This window comes from Ranitomeya variabilis, chromosome 4 (assembly GCF_051348905.1).
Source record: "Ranitomeya variabilis isolate aRanVar5 chromosome 4, aRanVar5.hap1, whole genome shotgun sequence".
Classification (NCBI taxonomy): domain Eukaryota; kingdom Metazoa; phylum Chordata; class Amphibia; order Anura; family Dendrobatidae; genus Ranitomeya; species Ranitomeya variabilis.
In genome coordinates, this window is record NC_135235.1 from 703319179 (window position 1) to 703334118 (window position 14940).

General features: G+C 44.5%; 2 protein-coding genes across 2 annotated transcripts in view; both read right to left on the minus strand.

Annotated features, from left to right (window-relative positions):
* Positions 1–2354, minus strand: part of LOC143766457 (uncharacterized) — a 55443-nt gene extending 53089 nt beyond the window's left edge. Inside the window, exon 1 of the mRNA XM_077254171.1 lies at positions 2318–2354. The gene's annotated coding sequence lies outside the window, so the exon portion shown is untranslated. The remainder of the gene's footprint in view (positions 1–2317) is intronic.
* LOC143766445 (uncharacterized) overlaps positions 1–14940 on the minus strand; it is a 459812-nt gene that overhangs the window by 248689 nt on the left and 196183 nt on the right. The gene's annotated exons all lie outside the window — the stretch shown is intronic.

Consider the following 14940-nt stretch of genomic DNA (forward strand, 5'->3'; position numbering starts at 1 on the left):
CACTCATTCATTCTCGTTTGGACTATTGTAACTCTCTCTTAATTGGCCTCCCTCTTACCAAACTCTCCCAGCTCCAATCTGTCCTGAATGCTGCTGCCAGGATTATATTCCTCACCAACCGTTACACCAATGCCTCTACCCTGTGCCAGTCATTACATTGGTTACCCATCCACTCAAGAATCCAGTACAAAACTATTACCCTCATTCACAAAGCACTCCATGGCTCAGCACCACCCTACATCTATTCCCTGGTCTCAGTCTACCACCCTATCCGTGCTCTCTGTTCTGCTAATGACCTAAAGCTAGCATCCTCAATAATCAGAACCTCCCACTCCCGTCTCCAAGACTTTTCACGTGCTTCGCCAATTCTTTGGAATGCACTACCCAGGTTAATAAAATTAATCCCAATCCCCACAGTTTTAAGCGTGCCCTAAAAACGCATTTGTCCAGACCGGCCTACTACCTCAACGCATTAACCTAACTATCCCTGTGTGTCCCATTCAGAAAAAAACCCAAAACCTTAAACCTTAATCAGGTCCCTCACATCATGTTCTCATACATTTTATGCAGTTAATAGCCCTCTGTGTCTGTACTGTTACATACTTAAATTATAACCACAAAAGTACAAAAAAAAACCCTAAAATTTAACTTTTAACATTTTTGTGTAAATTTACCCATATAGTAGGGTCAGGAGACAGTAACACCTTAATCTATCTTAACAATTAGCAATACTAAAAAGGATAGAGAATAATATGGTGGGGGGGTGATCTTTCCCTGATTCACCCTACCTCATAGCGGAGGTTGGCACCATAAATTCGACATGGCGCCCCCACTCGTCGACGGCTCTCCCTTGGAGCCCTAAAAGGAACTTAACAAAGGAAACTACCACCACACCAAACCTTATCTAAAGTGCAATTGTGCGTGTAAGGTGCTAGATAAAACTGCTTAAGTTTTTTTGTGGGTCAATTTCCACAATGAAGGGTCTTAAATCTTTTCAACCCTATATATATACAGGAGGTGCAAGGTGTGTCTAATATCAAAGACAAAAATAAGTCTTAAACATCTGCGATATCAAATCTGCTTATAATATCAGGCAGTGTATTACACTTGTAGTATCAATAATATTCCCCTTTATATACCTAATTTCTTTAGTTATATATATATATATCAGTATAGAAGAAATAGGGAAATCATAATATATCAATTGTATCATCAGGGCAATATTACTATTCCCATATAAAATGCACCTCCAATTTTTCATAAAGACACTAATACAGAAGGTTACTTTGCATCTTCATAATGGTCAAAAAGAAAATGAGGATGTACTCATCCGTTTGCCGCCCATCCCGACGCGTTTCCCCCTAGGACAATACACAAGGGTTCATCAGGGGAAGGAGTAGGGCTTCTCACAATACGAGGCAGCTATAGTATGCCGCGTCTCGGCGTGACCGCTTACAATGAAGGGCTGCACGTGTCTTACCATCCACCGCTTCTTATTCCTCTTGCCGCCATCATTAACAGCGTCAGACCCGGAAGTGACAAATATTATTCAGGTCATTGAGCTGGTCATTTTGAGTACTAGTGGTCCAGGGTACCTCTTTTCAAATTAAACTTATGTACGATTGAGTACGTTTGATTATGCGTGACATAAGCGATTTACGTGAATAACTTCTGAACTACACATAGAGTTGATAATTTTTTTGGCAAATATTATTCAGGACATTGAGCTGGTCATTTAAAGTACTATTGGTCCAGGGTACCTCTTTTCAGATTTAACTTATGTACGATTGAGTCCGTTTGATTATGCGCGACATAAATAAGCGATTTACGTGAATAACCCAGGACCACAAGTAGTCAAAATAAACATCTCAAAGTCCTGATCAAAATTTTACCCAAACAATATCCACTCTATGTATAATTCAACATACATGAAAATCTAATAGCTAACTAATAACTAATAACTGCAGACTAACTTGAGTCCGGTCCAAAACTTGGCGGAACAAAGCTTTCCTGTAAAATGATCTTCCCCAACAATTAATCCCAAGAGGATTGCGGACATGTGTGAGAACTTCTTCTCTTATTGAGGACCAGGAGTTCAACAATAATTGGGAAATATTTGCAGTAACAGCCCTATTAAATAACGAAAGATAAGATAAAGAAGATAGCAAAGCGTTTTCTTCAAGTTGCCCTTTCCTTAGCTCGAAATGTAATTATGAAATGGCAGTTACCAGGAACAGTAGAGGTCAAGATAAGGTCTGGAAGACCAAGGAACATATTTCTAATATTAATGCGCCAGTAATGAGGAATCTCCACATACCTTCACCTGCAGAGCGACGCTGCACGTTTATAGCTGCTCTGTGCGCACAGGACCTGTGATGAGGTCACGGGAGGGGAGGAGTCAGGGTCACATGATCAGGGGCCTCAGTGTATGCAGGACTCTGCTGTGCTGGTTGTCATGGTGCTGGATGAGGGGAAGTTTGTGTGGAGTCAGGAGGGGTTTACAATGTGGATGTAGCAGAGCTGTGTGTGTACGAGGTGTACGGAGCGGAGCCATGTGTGTACGAGGTGTACGGAGCAGAGCTGTGTGTACGAGGTGTACGGAGTGGAGCCGTGTGTGTATGAGGTGTACGGAGCAGAGCTGTGAGTGTTTGAGGTGTACAGAGCAGAGCTGTGCATGTTCGAGGTGTACGGAGCAGAGCTGTGCATGTTCGAGGTGTACGGAGCAGAGCCGTGTGTGTACGAGGCGTACGGAGCAGAGCCGCATGTGTACGAGGTGTACGGAGCGGAGCCGTGTGTGTGTGTACGAGGTGTACGGAGCGGAACCTTGCGTGTACAAGCTGTACAGAGCAGAGCCTTGCGGGTACAGAGGGGAACCGTGTGTTTATGTGGTATACAGAGTGGAGCCATGTGTGTCCGACATGTGCGGAGTGGAACCGTGAGTATACGAGGTGTACGGAGCGGAGCCGTGTGTATACGAGGTGTGCAGAGCAGAGCCATGTGCGTACGACATGTGCAGTGTGGAACCGTGAATATATGAGGTGTGCAGAGCAGAGCTGTGTGTGTACACGATGTACGGCCACGTACATTGCAACATGTACGGAGTGGAGCCATATGTGTTCGATGTATGAGAAGCAGAGCCATGGTTGTATGACGTTTTGTTACAAAACTCAATGATTGGATCCATCTGAATATTCCATGTTTTGTTCTCCAATATTTCCTCTCTATTATTCCCATCTGTGTATTATTGTCTTGTGTCTTTTTCCTACTCCCTAACATTTTACTCTCCTCCGTACAGGGCGTATTGCTAAAGACTATAGATAACTTGTTCTGAAAATGTTTTCAAATCTCAAATTGGCATGAAGATAGCACATTCGTATTCATATTCGCTTTCACAAGCATTTTTACTCAAAGTCAGCAAAATTCAATCACAGTTCAGTAAATTAATGTGTTTCCACTAATGCTTTTATTATTATTTTGGCTATTAAAGTTAATGGCTGCTCACCAGTGGCGTATCTGGGGGGGGCAGCCAGGGCATGTGCCCCAGGCGCAGCCGGCAGGGGGGCGCAGTCGGGCCACCTAATGCGGTGATCCGCAGTGTCTCCCCCGGTGGCTGCATTCTGCCGCCCCCTGGACTAAGAGTCGGCTGTTCTCTGTGCCGACTGTCAAACTGACAGCCGGCACAGAGAAGCTGCAGTGCGCCGCCTCCCAACATTTGCGGACATATCGCATGTGCAGCCTATGCAGCTGCACCAGAGCCTGGAGGTGGCTGCGGCGGGCAGGGAGAAATCCCTGCAGCTCTGCTGCCTGCAAGAGAAAATAGCAGCAGAACTGCAGCGATCTGTCTTCCTGCCCACGCTTCCTCTCACACAGGCAGCGTCGCTGGATGACGTCATCATTCAGCGGCCGGCTGTGTCGGAGGAAAGCAATGGAGATGCTGTGGCAGAGCGTGTGGAGACGTTAGAGGTTATGTGTGTGTGTGTATAGAGGCGAAAGGTGCTGTGTGTGTGTGCATGCATGCGTAGCACTGCGGGTGAATGTGCAGAGAGGTAAATGGTTTTGTGTACGAGGAGGAGAGGTGAGGGCAATAATGGTTATTAAGGTTGAAGGAAGACTTTAAGTCCATCTAGTTCAACCGATAGCCTAACCTAACATGCCCTAACAATGATGGGGCTGATGGGGAGAGGGCAATAATGGGGATGGTGGGGGAGGAGGAAATGATGGATGTGTTGGAATAGGCAATCATGGGGGTGGGGGGAGGAAATGATGGAGGTGGTGGAATGGGCAATGATTGGGGTGGGGGGAGGCAATGATGGAGGTGGAATGGGCAATGATGGTTGTGGGGGAGAATGGAATGATGGTGGGGGAGGACAAAAAAGAGGTGGTAGAAAGGGCAATAAAGTGGGGTGAAGGGGGAGGAAATGATGGAGGTGGTAGAATGGACAAGGATGGTGGTGGTGGTAGTGGAAAGGACAATGATGATGTGGAGGGGAGAAAATGATGGAGGTGGTGGAATGGGCAAGGATGGTGGTGGCAGAAAGGACAATGATGATGGTGGTGGAAAGGGCGATGGTGGAGGAGGAGAAAATGATGGATGTGGTGGAAAAGCAAAGGAGGAAATGATGGAGGTGGTGGAATGGGCAATGATGGGAGTGGTGGGGAAGGAAGAAATTATGTAGGTTGTGGAATGGGCAATGATGGGAGTGGTGGGGAAGGAGGAAATGATGGAGGTTTTGGAATGGGCAATTATATGGGGTGGTGGGGGAGAAAGCAATGATGATGGTGGAGAAGGCAAAGATGGAGGTGGTGAAGAGAGCAATGATGGGGTGGGGTAGAGGACAATAATGGGATACGGGGGAGGAGGACAATGAGGGATGTTGGGGATTGGGATGGGAGGAAGGGGGACTTATAACGGAATTAGAAACAGGTGGAGGAAGACATTATTATCGCTTATCATGTCTTGCACAGTCCCTTAGTATAGAGTGTACGTACTTATTATGTATAACACAGTCCCTTAGTGTGTAGTGTACCCACTTATATATAGCACAGTCCCTTAGTATATAGTGTACTCACTAATTCTGTATAACGCCATCATCCTTAGTTACATAGTTTCCTCTTTTATTATGTATAACATCATCCCTTATTATGGACCATTCTCTCTAGTTATATATGGTGCCGTCCCTTATTATATAGCGTCCTCTGCTGTTATGTACAGTGCTGTCTCTTCCAGGGGTATTTATTACGTGTGGGGACAATTTGAGTGTGGATAGGAGGAATATTGTGTGTGGGTAGAATTTGAGTGGGGATGGGGGAATTTATTATGTGTGAGGTGAGATTTGGAGTGGGGATGGGGTTATTTATTGTGTGTGGGGAGATCTGGAGTGGGGATGGGGGATATAATGTGTGGGGGAGATTTGAGGACACAAAATGAAGAGCAAAGGGGGAGATGGGGGACATATATGAGGAATGGGGGGCATGCATGAGGAAACAGTATGGGGGAATTGGGGGCATGTATGAGGAAACAGTACGGAGGAATTGGGGGAATGTATGAGGAAACAGTATGGGGGAATGTGGGGCATGTATGAAGAAACAGTACTGGGAAATGGGGGGCATATCTGAGGAAACAGTATGGGGGAATGGGGGGCATATCTGAGGAAACAGTATGGGTGTAGACAATGTGAGGAGCGAATGGGGGAATGTATGCGGACACAGTATGAGTAGCGATGTGAAAAATGGAAGTGGACAGAGTACGGGGAGTGAGGGTGATGGGATGTGTGCAGACACAGTATGGGATTACGTCTGTCTCTGTCCATCATTGCTCTGGAGCATCCTCATATCTGGCAGCCATCCAATATCCCTGAGTGTCTGACTTGCAGACCACCCTAACAAGGGATACCGTCATGCAGGAGGAGGTGCTTCCGGGTTTAAATCCTGGCTGGGACTGCGTCACATGACTAAACCATGTCATTGCGGTCACATGATCGCGTGTGTCCCGGACGCGCATGCGCAGAAGCAATCCTGGTCTTAGAATGCAACTATGCTGGGGCATGTGTGAGCATTTATAAAGTATGGAGATCGATTTGTCTGTCTAGTTTAAGGAGTTTAAGTTTAGAAAATGAGTATAAATAGCGGGCAATAATACATGAATTATAACTATGAACAAATTGTAGCAACGGAGGATGGGTTTAAAGGGCTAGGTCACCTATTGTCAGCATAAGTATGCATACATGGCAGCAAGGAAAAATATGTATAGTATACCATATGTAGTGCCAGCCGTGCCCAGTGCATTATAGAGTGAAGAAATTGGCGATTCTAGAGAGAAATAAAGGAAAAAGAAAGGTTAGACATCTAGAACATAATAACGCACAGCAATGGATTTAACATTATTGCACTGTACCACAAATGTCACAGACGTAATTATAAGAAAGCTGATACATCATACTCTCTATTAAGCCCTTCAGCTCCAAGGTCTGTAAAGTGAATATCCATTATGCTTCCCTTTTCTTTACAGTTTTTATTCTATTCTGACCTCTCCTGTTGGGATCAATTTGTTCCAGAACCTGGAACCTGAGCTGAGATATACTGTGATTTTTCTCTTGAAAATGGTATGGAAGGGGGAGATGAACTTTCTTACATTGGATGTTGGATATGTGTTGTGATATCCTATCCCTGACCGCCTGCGTTGTTTCCCCCACGTAAGCTAGACCACAAGGACGCTTGATTAAATGGCTCACATATGAGGCTTCACATGTGTAATATCCCTTTATTGGGATCCCTTGTCCCGTGTGGGGGTGGACAACCTTAGGCCCTTTGGCACGTTATTGCATTGCAAGCGGTTCAGACAGGGAAAAGTACCCTGTCTTTGTGTCTGCAAGAAAGTTTGCTTGGGTAGAATTATTTTAGAGCCCACATTTGCCTTTTCTAGTCTATCCCTTAAATTTCTAGCCCGGCGAAAGTAGGGGAGAAAGGGTAGTTTGAATTCCGGAATATCAGGCTAACTTTTGGACAGTAAGTTCCAGTGTCTCCTAATGGTGGATTGTACAAGTTTGGAGAAGGGGTGAAAGGTATTAACAAATGGGATGTGTTTATAACTGTTATTTGTCCTGGTGGATATGGTATTTTGTTTAGCCTTAGCCAGTACCTCGGGTGGGTAACCCCTATTGGAAAATGTATTCTCCATCGCCGCCAATCTTAAATCTTTTACATTTTCATCAGAAACTCTCCAATCCACCTGCTGGAACTGTGACTTGGGGATAGAGTTCTTGATGGATGGGAGGAGACAACTACTGTAATGCAGAAGGCTATTCCTGTCGGTAGGTTTGGTGAATAAGTTGATTGAAAGTTCACCATTCCCTTCTTGCAAATTAATGTATCTAAGAAGTTGATCCATTCCGTCCTGTAGCGAAAACTTCAATTCAGGACAAACGCTATTGATGTGACTGTCAAATTGTAAGAGTGACTTAATGGGGCCATCCCAGATGCAAAATATGTCATCTATATATCTACGCCAAAATATCGAGTGATCTTGAAGGAGAGGATGGGTGTATACAAAATCCTCTTCAAATGCCGCCATATAGGCAAGAGCATAAGGGGGCACTACATTTGAGCCCATAGCGGTGCCCTGTTGCTGAATGCAAAAGTATCCTCAAACATAAAATAGTTATCCTTAAGGACCAGGTCTAGTAGGTCGTCACACAAATGTCTGATTTTGATATCAGTGCCTGCTTCACTGAGGAGTCTGTCCGTTGCTGTCATCCCTGTCTCATACGTGATGGATGTGTATAGGCTATTTACATCCCATGTTATGAGTAGTGAGGAGGTGGAGAGAGGGACCTATGATTTTATGAGTCTTATGAATTCATTGGTGTCAAGCAGAAAAGATTTAGTTAGTTTAACCAAAGGTGTCAGAATTTTCTCTAATACTATGGCCAAAGGTGATAAGATAGAATCTGTTAAGGATACTATATACACTGTGTTCCAAATTATTATGCACAAAGAGTTTAGGAGTGATAAGGTTAGAATTTTTTTGTTTGTCATTTAAACTCATTGATGGTGATGTGTGTCAGGGCTCTTTATATCACTGAAAGCAATTGCAGATACCTGTGCAAATTCGTTTGGCAGGTGTGTCCAAATAAAGGCAAGACTACTTAAGAAGGCTGTTCCACATTATTAAGCAGCCTACATTTTTTGCCAAAATGGGAAAGAAAAAGGATGTGTCAGCTGCTGAAAAGCAACAAATTGTGGAGTATTTAGGTCAAGGCATGACTACAATCAACATTGCCAAGACACTTCATCGTTATCATCGCACAATCAAGAAGTATGTAGCTGATTCCCAGCACACACCTGTGCGTGCTGATAAGGAAAAATTGAGGACTCTTTCCAACAGGCAATTGCATAAGGTTATAAGAGCAACTGCAAAAATGCCTTGTCATAGCAGCAGACAAGTTTTTGAAGCTCCTGGTGCCTCCAACGTCCTCAGAACAACAAGATGCAAGGTCCTTCAGAGGTGCATAAGCCATCCTGTTGACCACCTCTATCCACTGCACACAGGCAGAAACGGCTCCAGTGGGCCAAACGATACATGAAGACTGACTTCCAAACTGTTTTGTTCACGATGAGTGCCGTGCAACGCTCGATGGTCCAGATGGATGGAGTGGAGGATGGCTGGTTGATGGACACCCCATGAAAACACGGCTAAGGCGCCAACAAGGAGGAGGTGGAGTAATGATTTGGGCTGGAATCATGGGGAGAGAGATTGTCGGCCCCTTTATGATCCCTGAAGGGGTAAAGATGAACTCCATAATCTATGTGGAGTTTCTAAAACAACACTTCCTGCCATGGTTCAAGAGGAAGAACCGTGCTTTCCGCAGCAAGATCATTTTCATGCATGATAATGCACCATCTCATGCTGCAAAAAACACATCTGCATCTCTGGCTGCTATGGGCATAAAAGAGGACAAACTTATGGTGTGGCCACCATCTTCCCCTGACCTCAACCCCATTGAGAACCTCTGAAGCATCATCAAAAGGAGTGTCTATGATGGCGGGAGGCAGTTTACATCTAAGCAACAGCTCTGGTAGGGTATTCTGTCCACATGCAAAACAATTGAAGCAGAAACCATCCAAAGACTGACAAATTCAATGGACGAGAGAGTCCAGAAGCTTCTTTCGAACAAGGGGTCCTATGTGAAAATGTAACATCACCTAGAATAAAGTTTTCACTTGAAAACTGTTTGATTTCATTTTTTAATAAGCTGATAATGCTTATAACTTCACAATTGGCCATTTTTTTTGTTCAAAATTAAATAAAAAAGGTTGAAAACTCTGCTGTGCATAATAATTTGGAACATGCATTTTGAGTGTTTATTTTTTTTTTAAAGATTCTGTTTTCATAGGCAGTTTGTTCCAAAACATTGCAATTATACTAGAATAGTAGATGACTGGAAAATAACAATGACTGCAATTCAGAGAAAATATGAGGAAATGTTATTTGCATAATAATTTGGAACACAGTGTAATGCCCAGGTGGTTTAAAAAGTATTTTATATATTTTGGGCAAGATGTAAAATATAGGGGTAATAGGATCTGATTTTATGAGGAAATCTCTGAATTTATTGTCTATGGTACCCTCCTGCACATGAAAATCCAGTGTCAGGACTCTGAACATTTTTTACCTTTTGTGCATTACATGGCGTCTTTGGTCTCATGTGCACTTGTCTTCCTGCTATAAAACTCCACCCCAGCCTTCAGTCTGTGCTAGATTATTCTGCACCTGCACCTGCTCCTGTGAACCTGTGTTGGAGATCCTGCCACTCTGCTCTGAGTTCCTGCTGCATACACCAGTGTTCAGTAATCCTCCTTCATTTGCTGCTCGTGTTACTTCCATCTGCATTTGCTGGACATGTAAGCTGTTTCTGCTCTACAAAATCTGAGACTATTAACCAGGCCTCCCAGGTTGAGCTAAGATATGATTTGAACTGCCTTATAGCATATCTATCTGTGTCTGGACTAAGTCAAGGATCTAATCGTGTCAAGTTTCCTCAAGAATAACTGTGCTTCATAGACTTTCGGTTTGTTTGCATCTACCTCTGAAGTTTCCTATTGATTGCACCAAGTGTTGTGGACTTGAGTTTCTCTCTGCACCTGCTTGAATCACCGTGTGATAATATAAACTTTACCACTTATAAAACTGTGTCCTGTTGTCTTGTTCCATGCAAAGAGTCTCCTGAATTATCCCCTATAATTATTACAGGATAATCTAGCCATAAAAAAAAGGAGACTGCTGGAACAATGACTGCAGAAAGCAGACTAGAGCAGGTGTTTTCCATAATTAGATCACTGCAGAAAGATGTGGAAGGTCTGCAAAAGAAGTTTGGAAGCTTTGAACACAATCAACAAGTGTTTGGACAAACTTTGCAGGACTTAAGCAATCGCATGGCAGCCCAGGAAAACAAACTTGCTGGCATAGATTCCCAGTATGGATGGGATTTTCAGGACATAAGCACGCAAATAGCTGCACAAGTGACTTTACCCTCTGGGCAACCGCCACCAGCTAGCCCACCTAAGTTGCCCCCATTCAGATTTAATGGTGATCGCGACAAATTTCGTGGCTTTGTGAATCAATGTATGCTATATTTTGATGTGCATGCTGACCGTTTTACTACTGATAGATCCAAAGTATTGTGTGTAATAATGCTGCTGACCTCACGGGCGCTCCCTGGGCGAATCCGATGATTGAGTCTCGTGACCCACGGTTAAATGACTTGGATGATTTCTTGGCCGCTATGGCATTAATGTTTGATGACCCTAATCGCCGTGCAACCTTTGAATCTGCTTTGTTGTCTTTACGCCAGGCTAAACGTTCTGTTATTGAGTATGCCACTGAATTCAGGAGATTGGCGGTAGATACCAATTGGGACAGTTATGCACAATTGCCTATTTTTAAAAGGGGTCTGTCTAGTATTATAAAAGATGAACTAGCTCGCTCAGAGTCACCACAAGAACTAGAAACATTTATACAGCATTGTGTTGTGAACTCTATTTCTGGGCTCCCTCTTATAAGATTTTGGAAATCCTTAACCCGGTGTCTTTTCGTTTGGACCTCCCAGCATCGTTTGCCATTCATAATGTGTTCCATAGGTCTTTGTTGCGGAGGTATGTGGTGCCTGTGGTTCCTTCTGTTGAGCCTCCTGCTCCGGTGCTGGTTGAGGGCGAATTGGAGTACGTGGTGGAGAAGATCTTGGATTCTCGTATTTCCAGACGGAGGCTTCAGTATTTAGTTAAGTGGAAGGGCTATGGTCAGGAGGATAATTCCTGGGTTGTCGCCTCTGATGTTCATGCGGCCGATTTGGTTCGTGCCTTCCATGCGGCTCATCCTGATCGCCCTGGGGGTCTTGATGAGGGTTCGCTGACCCCTCCTCAAGGGGGGGGGGTACTGTTGTGAACTCTATTTCTGGGCTCCCTCTTGTGGTCACAAGTGGTACTGTGTGAGTGCTGTCTTTCTGCAGGTTTGTGACTGGCATCAGCTGTCTCGTTATCTGTGGGCTGGTTTTCTATTTAAGCTCACTTGGACTCTCAGTCTATGCCTGCTGTCGTTGTATTCAGTGCTATTCTGATTGCTCCTGTCTACATCCGTTATCAGTCTCTCCATGAGAAGCTAAGTTCTGTTTGCTTATTCTTGCTCATCTATGTTCAATATGTTTCCTAGAATATTATGAGTTTTGTCCAGCTTGCTAATATGTGATTTCTCTGCTTGCTGGTAGCTCTGGGGTGCTGAGTTGCTCCCCCCACATCTTTAGTTGGTGTGGGGGTTCTCGCATTCTCTGCGTGGATATTTTTGTATAGGGTTTTTTACTGACCGCACAGATCCCTTGCTATTTTCTGCTATCTAGTGTTAGCGGGCCTCATTTGCTTAACCTGTTTCATCTCTGCGTTTGTCTTTTCCTCTTAACTCACCGTTATTATTTGTGGGGGGCTGTTCTATATCTTTGGGGTTATTTCTCTGAGGTAAGTGAGGTCTTACTTTATCTCTAGGGGTAGTCAGTTTCTCAGGCCGTGAAGAGACGTCTAGGATTTCAGGAAACGTTCCACGGCTGCCTTTAGTGTGTTTGGTTAGGATCAGGTTTGCGGTCAGTCCAGTTACCACATCCCCAGAGCTTGTCCTATTATCTCTGACTTAGCTGGTTAGATTTGTGATCCTAAGCCACTGGGATCATAACAGTACAGCAGGCCAGAAAAGTGTTTAATGCATCGCAGAAGTGGGATAAGAGAAGTCCTGAGTACAATTTTTTTTTCTTTTCCTCTCTCTTTGCTGCAGTCTGTCCAGCTTCTCTCATCCCCTTAATCTCTGGGTGGCTTTGAGTTCAGCTGCAGACATGGATATTCAGAGTCTGACTTCTAGTGTGGATCATCTTGCTGCAAGGGTGCAAAGCATTCAGGATTTTGTTGTTCACAGTCCTATGTCTGAGCCAAAAGTACCTATTCCTGAGTTGTTTTCTGGAGATAGATCTCGGTTTCTGAATTTTAAGAATAATTGTAAATTATTTCTTTCTTTGAGACCTCGTTCCTCTGGTGATTCCGCTCAGCAAGTTAGAATTGTTATCTCCCTGTTACATGGCGACCCTCAAGATTGGGCTTTCTCCCTGGCGCCGGGAGATCCTGCATTGCTGAATGTGGATGCGTTTTTTCTGGCGCTTGGATTGCTTTATGAGGAACCTAATCTTGAGAACCAGGCAGAAAAGGCCTTGCTGGCTCTCTCTCAGGGCCAGGATGAAGCTGAGGTGTATTGTCAAAAATTTCGGAAATGGTCGGTGCTTACTCAGTGGAATGAGTGTGCCCTAGCTGCAAATTTCAGAGAAGGTCTTTCTGAAGCCATTAAGAATGTTATGGTGGGGTTCCCCACGCCTGCAAGTCTGAATGACTCAATGGCTTTGGCCATTCAGATTGATCGGCGTTTGCGGGAGCGCAAATCTGCGCACCATCTGGCGGTGTTTTCTGAACAGAGACCTGAGTCTATGCAATGTGACCAAATTCTGACCAGAATTGAGCGGCAAAATCAGACGTCAAAATGGGTTGTGCTTTTACTGTGGTGATTCAACTCATGTTATCTCAGCATGCTCTAAGCGCGTAAAAAAGATCGCTAAATCTGTCACCGTTGGTACTATACAGCCTAAATTCATTTTGTCTGTTACTTTAATTTGTTCTTTGTCATCCTACTCGGTTATGGCTTTTGTGGATTCAGGTGCTGCCCTGAACCTGATGGATTTGTCGTTTGCCAGGAGCTGTGGTTTTGTCCTGGAGCCTTTGGAATTCCCTACTCCACTGAGGGGTATTGATGCTACACCATTTGCTGAGAATAAGCCTCAGTATTGGACTCAAGTGACCATGTGCATGACTCCTGTACATCAGGAGGTGATTCGCTTTCTTGTGCTGCATAATCTGCATGATGTTGTCGTTTTGGGTCTGCCATGGCTGCAGGCCCATAATCCAGTTCTGGATTGGAAAGCTATGTCTGTTTCAAGTTGGGGTTGCCAGGGGATTCATGGCGATGCTCCTTTGGTGTCAATTGCTTCTTCCACTCCTTCTGAGGTCCCTGAGTTTTTGTCGGACTACCAGGATGTATTTGATGAGCCCAGATCCGGTGCCCTGCCTCCTCACAGGGATTGTGATTGTGCTATAAATTTGATTCCTGGTAGTAAGTTCCCTAAGGGACGACTTTTTAATTTGTCTGTACCAGAACATGCCGCAATGCGGAGTTATATAAAGGAGTCTTTAGAGAAGGGACATATTCGCCCGTCCTCCTCCCCTCTTGGTGCAGGATTCTTTTTTGTGGCCAAGAAGGATGGTTCTCTGAGACCTTGTATAGATTATCGTCTTCTAAATAAAATCACGGTCAAATTTCAGTATCCTTTGCCATTATTATCTGATCTGCTTGCTCGGATTAAGGGGTCCAGTTGGTTCACCAAGATAGATCTTCGTGGTGCGTATAACCTTGTGCGTATTAAGCAGGGGGATGAATGGAAAACAGCATTTAATACGCCCGAGGGCCATTTTGAGTACTTGGTGATGCCTTTTGGACTCTCTAATGCTCCTTCTGTGTTCCAGTCCTTCATGCATGACATCTTCCGAGAATATCTGGATAAATTTATGATTGTGTATCTGGATGACATTTTGGTCTTTTCTGAGGACTGGGAGTCCCATGTGAAGCAGGTCAGGATGGTATTTCAGGTCCTGCGTGCTAATGCCTTATTTGTGAAGGGCTCAAAATGTCTCTTCGGTGTACAGAAGGTTTCCTTTTTGGGTTTTATTTTTTCTCCTTCTACTATTGAGATGGACCCAGTCAAGGTCCAGGCTATTCATGACTGGACTCAGCCTACATCTGTTAAGAGTCTTCAGAAGTTCTTGGGTTTTGCTAATTTTTACCGTCGCTTCATCGCTAATTTTTCTGGCGTGGTTAAGCCCTTGACGGATTTGACCAAGAAAGGTTCTGATGTGACTAATTGGTCTCCTGCGGCAGTGGAAGCCTTTCGGGAGCTGAAGCGCCGGTTTTCTTCAGCTCCAGTATTATGTCAGCCTGATATCGCTCTTCCTTTCCAGGTCGAGGTGGATGCTTCTGAGATTGGAGCAGGGGCTGTTTTGTCGCAGAGAAGCTCTGATGGCTCTGTGATGAAGCCTTGTGCCTTCTTTTCAAGAAAGTTTTCGCCTGCCGAGTGGAATTATGATGTTGGTAATCGGGAATTGTTGGCTATGAAGTGGGCATTTGAGGAGTGGCGACATTGGCTCGAGGGAGCTAGGCATCGTGTGGTGGTCTTGACTGATCACAAAAATCTGATTTATCTCGAGTCTGCCAAGCGCATGAATCCTAGACAGGCTCGTTGGTCGTTGTTTTTCTCCCGTTTCGATTTCGTGGTCTCGTACCTGCCTGGTTCGAAGAACGTGAAGGCT